Source organism: Lepisosteus platostomus, chromosome 2 (genome assembly GCF_059453375.1).
Source record: "Lepisosteus platostomus isolate fLepPlt1 chromosome 2, fLepPlt1.hap1, whole genome shotgun sequence".
Lineage (NCBI taxonomy): Eukaryota > Metazoa > Chordata > Actinopteri > Semionotiformes > Lepisosteidae > Lepisosteus > Lepisosteus platostomus.
The window spans coordinates 45,980,821-45,987,313 of record NC_142612.1 but is presented as its reverse complement, the minus strand read 5'-3'; the positions used below and the strand labels follow the sequence as shown (position 1 = coordinate 45,987,313).

Sequence of the window (6,493 nt, the reverse complement as noted above, 5' to 3'; positions counted from 1 at the left end):
GCAATGTGAATGTATACTGCAAGTAGTAGTATAAAGCGACACCTTTCGTCAAACTTTTGACAGGTACCACGCCCCCCTTTTCCAGCCAATGGTCGTCCGCGGTGGTTGGCTGTCCCGCCCCCTTGCCAGCCAATGGCGTGTTGTTACTTGTGCATGCCCCGCCCCCTCAGGAGCCAATGGTGTGGGTCCGGTCGGTCCGGCGCCTCAGGGTCCCAAAGCCCCAAGGCGGCGCATCCCTCGCTTTAGGTGTGTGAAAGTGTGTATTGGTTTGGAAGGGGAGCATGTCTGCCGCGGGGTTGAGTGCGCTCTATTATGACCCTAGGAAATCGGGTAGTTACGACGGCGCGGGGAGTCTGGTGCGGGCTGCGAGATCCCGGGGTGTTAGCGGCGCCAGCCGTGGCCGGGTGGCCGAATGGTTGTCCGGCCAGGCTGCTTATACTGTACGCTGCACAAGCCATGTCTCAAAAGCAGCAGGGGTATAAGCACACACACACACTGACTGTGTAAAGTCTCACGAAAATAATTCACAGGACAAACACCATGTGAAATGTGAACCGCTTTATTTCAACAGTGGGTTTTCAAACACTGAAACAACACAGCACACATGCGTTACTGGCTCCTGTTTGCATTCAACAATTAAATTAGTTCGGTACACGTAACCACCACCCCAACATTGCTGAGAAACTTTGCGGCATCTGAAAAAGCATTCATAACTTCCGCTCCCCGTGTCTAAAGCCATGCGAACCACACTGGGCGATCCGATCTAGCAGGGCAAAAAAATTTGCCTGCGTAATCAGTGGGATGGTGTTACCACAGGTTCTGTGCAAAACACGCTGTATTTTGGAATACACACTGTAGAACCCCCCAGGCTTCCTTTTCTGATCTGAAAACATCAGATCTGCAATAATTTCACTCAAGTTCTTGACATACACATCTATCTCTTTAACAAATTTAAGGACATTAGCATTTGACTCTTTGTTTTGCATATCAAGCTTTGTAGAGAGAAGTGTGTAAAGCACTCTTAGTAAGAATTCAGACGTATACATTCGAAATTCTTCATTCTTCGGACGATGGCACTCCCGGGTCTGTAAAACAGAGTGAAATCTGTATTCACATTTTACATAGATCTTTTTTTTTGCGTCTGTAAAAGTAAGCATAGTGTTTCTTTTGCAACTCATCAAAAGTCACGTCTACTAATTTTTCATCCAGCTGTTCAAGTGTGGTGTGTACATGCTCGTATGGGGAGCGGTCCTCAATTATATTTTTTAGCAACTGTTTTATGCACCGCTCAGTGTCATTTGTAATGGTGTACGAACCCAGACACCGGGCGGTGTACAGAACAGCCGATAAAATTCGGGCTAAACTGAGAGACTTTAAATTTCTAAAGCGGCAAACGTCACGTCTTCAGACCCATCTGTTTAGCCGCCAGACAGGCATGTGTGACCCCGCTGCCCGGGATGGTCAATCAAACAGGCCGGGCAGTCATCAACCAGGACCCCCTTTAAACAGTTTTTGAAGATGCAATAAACTACTGCTTTCACAATCTGGGGCATAACATCGGGCTCATTAGGGACATGGGCATCAGCCTTATTAACATTTGGGCGAACACACAAGCATAGACACGAGACATTCACTTGTGCCGGTAGGCTGAAGATTGACCCGTCCACATTCTCTTTATTCTATTAAAGGAAAAAGAAAAGGAAGGCTTAACAAAATAGACATGCTTTGTACCTAAAATATCGAGCATTTAACGCACTTTTGAGCTAAGGTTTTTCCTTAATATTTACCATTTATAGAGTGGTATCATCGCTAGCACCCGGCAGTTCTTCAACATCTGGTACCCCAGCTGAACTCACACCCCCGCCGCTGTCACAGGGTGCAGAGGGTGGGGTCGGGTTTTGCTAAAAAGAAGACCAAGTATTAAAATGACATACGCTAAGCACCAATACAACAATTCCACGATCAGAAAAAAAAATTTAGCCGCCTACCTCTTCACTTTGTAGAGTAGCGGACCCCGTTGTTTCTTCACACAAAGAAGCCATCTCAGCAGCTCCGCGGTGTCTGACAGCTCCAAGCACGCACTGCGACCCTGTCAGGCCGGAGCGTTTAAGAATATGCGCCAATGGTGTAACACGCCTACATAACACAAGACATTTTTCAATTGGTTGTGATGCTTTAAAATGCATCACAACATTGGTTGTGATGACCCCCCTGATTTATCAAGAGCGAAAAGTATTCACATATCAGTTTATAAGTTTTAAAGTATTAACACACAATGCAAACACAAATGTTGTGTTTCCCCAGAAAAGAAATTTTAAACACGCGGGTTTGGTCTTAAAGTTTTTAAAATAACGTAATAAGACACAGTTTATTTTTAATAACACATTCGCGACAGCTTTTTCAAAAGTTTGAGATAAATCTCCACACATCGCAAGCGTAAAAGTCTTTAAGGTATTAACAGGCAACAACTGATGGGGTGTTGTTCTTCATACTTTAACAAATTGGTCCTAAAGTTCTAAAATTGTTTCCCAGTAGAGATAATCTGTGATGTAATTGGAGACGGGCGGTGTGTGGGGGTTAGTTAAAGGCTCTGGAATGCAGAGTGGGGGGGGGGGGGGAACCCCCAGGGAAAGTTTACAAACATTTTAAATTCATGTAAAGTTTTCTAATTTACAAGCACCACATGTATTTCACGCAAAAATGTTCTTAACATCGCAGCGCGAAAAAATAAAACCTCAAAACGTCAAGCTTGGTTTGTGAACACGTCCCTATAAAAACAGATACATTTTCTTATAGCGTTAATAAAAAACATTTTGTTTGATAATATTCTTAGCGGTCTGTTGGTGAATCAAACACAGACACCGTGGCACATTTTCACCACGTTTAACAGCTATGAAATTTAGACACCGTTGTATGTCTTTAAATAATATAGATTTTAACATTATAATGGTCTATATTCACTTATCAGTTTATAAGTTTTAAACTTTAAAAGTATTAACACACAACGCAAACACAGATGTTGTGTTTCCCCAGAAAAGAAATTTTAAACACGCGGGGTTGGTCTTAAAGTTTTTAAAATAACGTAATAAGACACAGTTTATTTTTAATAACACATTCGCGACAGCTTTTTCGAAAGTTTGAGATAAATTTCCACACATCGCAAGCATAAAAGTCTTTAAGGTATTAACAGGCAACAAATGTTGGGGTGTTGTTTTTCATACTTTAACGGATTGGTCCTAAAGTTCTAAAATTGTTTCCCAGTAGACATAATTTGTGATGTTGTTGGAGACGGGCGGTGTGTTGGGGTTAGTTAAAGGCTCTGGAATGCAGAGTGGGGGGGGGGGGGAACCCCCAGGGAAATTTTACAAACATTTTAAATTCATGTAAAGTTTTCTAATTTACAAGCACCCCATGTATTTCACGCAAAAATGTTCTTAACCTCAAAACAAAACCTCAAAACGTCAGCTTGGTTTGTGAACACGTCCCTATAAAGAACAGATACATTTTCTTATAGCATTAATAAAAAACATTTTGCTTGATAATATTCTTAGCGGTCTGTTGGTGAATCAAACACAGACACCGTGGCACATTTTCACCACGTTTTAATAGCTATGAAATTTAGACACCGTTGTATGCCTTAAAATAATATAGATTTTAACATTATAATGGTCTAAAACGTTTTCTAAAATGTTTCTTAAAATAATTTCTACAGCCCAGTACGTGCACCCCCAATGATACCTAAGATTAATGGTTTTATGTGGGGGGTTTCTTAGAAGAGTTTATCGGTTTGTGTATAAGTACCAGCGGTTTAACAGGCAAAGTTATGGCTGGATTCCAATTCTTACAGTCTCACGTTATCACCTAACTTGTCAGAATTGATCACGCCGATCAATTACAACAGTCTGAAGATCTTCTATTTACAGACTTAACACAGCTCGACTTGATAGACGAAGACCAGGACTCCACGAATTTCAGCGGTATGTATATCCGGCTTTTTGTGAGACAATTACAACTTCACAGTGCATGTCTCATGTTTGCTATAGTTACAAAACGTTGTATAATATTTGTATACTAGACAATATTGAATTATTATAATGGTATTACCAGGGAGTTGTTCCGTAATGTGGTCATGACTGTGTGTATCCATTCATTTCCATTAGCCCCGAAAACCACAACTGTAAAAAGGCCAGTTACAGCGCAGCCCAACACTGGTGAGTAATTACGACAAAGTTTTGAATAACGCTTTACGACCATGTGAGTCTTAAAGACACCGGGATATATACTCCACACCAAAACTCGTATGTGTCTATTCCGCAGACACGGGTGAAGGGACAAGTCGCTACACATTTAAAAAACCTTGTTTGGGGTTTACAATACCACCGCAAAACCTTGTGGAGACACATGCAGATGTTCACGTCATACCAGAGGGTGCGGGGCATATTATCAGATCGCCTGAGAGAAGAGGTCGATATTATATAAAACATTCTTTTAGCATGCCCATTTAAACGTGTCTATAATAAAAATCCCCACCGTTTTTCTATTTTTTGGTAATTTGCGGTGAGTTCTTTCACTAATGGTATTTTCCCACTCCATGCAGACCCTGGACCTTCAAAAAATAAACTGCGACGAGCCAACACGTTAACTGGGTCAACGAGCTCAAAATGTCTGAAATCAACAAGCAAAGGTTAATATAATTTAAGCGTGGTCAAGATGTGTTATGATCCACTTACGGCAAACGTTACTTCTTTTGTTAGGATGTTAATTCGCTACTTCGCATAGTTTTCTGTTTGGGAGTGTTAAAAAACCTTATTTTAAAACTGCTTAACTTTAAAAGTTAAAAGCGACTAGTCTGTGTGAGGGTCTATAGGCCGTTAACCACGCCGCTTGACCCAGTAGCGCCACCACAGCCGTAAAGGAAACCGGTGTAACAACATGGCCGGGTAACTTGTTCCATTCACCCGCAGCCCTTTGTGTAGGGATGCGCCATATGTGTGGCATTTTTATCATAGTTATCGTAGTTTTCTGATTTTTACAGTTTAGATTTCATTGATTGTTGTGTTGAAAAGTCTTTTATTTTTATCACGGTGTACTTTTCTGATTTTGAGATGTGGAGCATTGGCGTGGTAATAAAAAGTCTTTTATTTTTTTACACAGCAGCTGTATCGACGCGCGGTGAAACAAATGTGGCGGAAACATCGGACCCTAAGGTGGTGACTGCATCGGAGACGGCTGTTAAGACGCTGACCAAAGCCAGACGTGTCAAGCCTGTGGAGAGAAATCATAACGCGCCTAAAGACTTGGTGTTGGGTGATGTGCTAGATTCAGTGCGCGGTATTACACAGTCACTATCAACGGCGATCACTAATGAGGTGTCCAAAAAACGAGCTTTAGAGCGTCTAAGAGCTGTTTTAGCCGGTTTACAGACCTTGTTTCCAAAACAGATCCAGGTTTTCACCGCTAACCTCTTAGATGTAATTTCTACAGAAGATGCCGCTCTAAGCTCAGGATTTCAGACCACGATGATGATATTTCATGCTTCATTGGTGCAAATCCCTGGTGATAAATGACTAAGCATGCGGTCTAAAAAGTGTTTAAAAGACCGACCGCTTGCCACCATCAAGCGTTTGTACATAAATAAAAGAATAAAACTGGCAAAAGCATGTTTGTTGCGTCGTCAAAGATTCAGAGAGAGGCATCAGATTTCCCAAGGGCCACCCGAATCACGCAATGAGAATGCAGTGGTAGAAAATAACTTAAGGCCCGAGGGTGTTGTAGCAGAACAGGATGTCGGTAACCGAGAACAGGTTGTACTGAACGATCTGAATCAGGTTGGTGGCGGTGCAGGGGCGAATAGAGACCCCTTAGTTTTCCTGGAGCGTATAGTACAGCTGCGTTTGACTGCGGGTGGTTTTAACAAACCCTTGTTCTCACACAGGAGACACCCCAGAGAATTAAATGCTGACGATTTTTTAAGCCACATCTCAGACCTCTTACAGAGCCACACAGAGGTTCTCACCAATGACAGCCTCCAATTAGTGGTGACGATAGTTAGGAATATGCAGGGGGGTGCCCGCCGAAGATTTAAATCCGTTCTGTACAGCCGGGTAATTGCTCAGAAAAAAGCGCACCTTATCGACTTACATTACACGGGCGGTAATCTGTGTTTTGCTGGGTGTGTGTACAGTTTGTTGAATGAAGGTTTTACCGATGGGGAATTGTTACAGGGCAATAAACGAATGCACAAAGAGTTGGGTTTTCCAGAGAATCGGAAAATTAGTTTGTCAGACATTACCGCCTTTGAAAAACATTTAAAGGTGGTCATTAAAATTTTGTACCACGACCAGGGTGATTGGAAATATTTTACAATGGGGCCCATACCACCAAATTCTAAAATACTTTTTGTTCTACTGCATGAAGAGCATTTTTATGGGGTTTTAAATATTAAAGCTTTTGTGGGGGCGGCATATTTTTGCACTAACTGCCATGCGGCGTA

The 6,493-nt window shown here is 42.1% G+C and overlaps 1 long non-coding RNA gene across 2 annotated transcripts; it reads right to left on the bottom strand.

Moving 5' to 3' along the window:
* Positions 1–719: 719 nt before the first annotated feature.
* LOC148676387 (uncharacterized) lies at positions 720–4,187 on the bottom strand. Of its 2 annotated transcripts, none has more exons than XR_015926629.1 (4): positions 4,105–4,187; positions 1,989–2,136; positions 1,788–1,901; positions 720–1,085 (listed from the first exon to the last, which is right to left on the bottom strand). It is a non-coding gene; the product is annotated as an uncharacterized LOC148676387 (long non-coding RNA). The 2 variants fall into 2 exon arrangements; XR_015926630.1 differs by lacking the exon at positions 720–1,085 and adding an exon at positions 1,382–1,679.
* Positions 4,188–6,493: the final 2,306 nt, after the last annotated feature.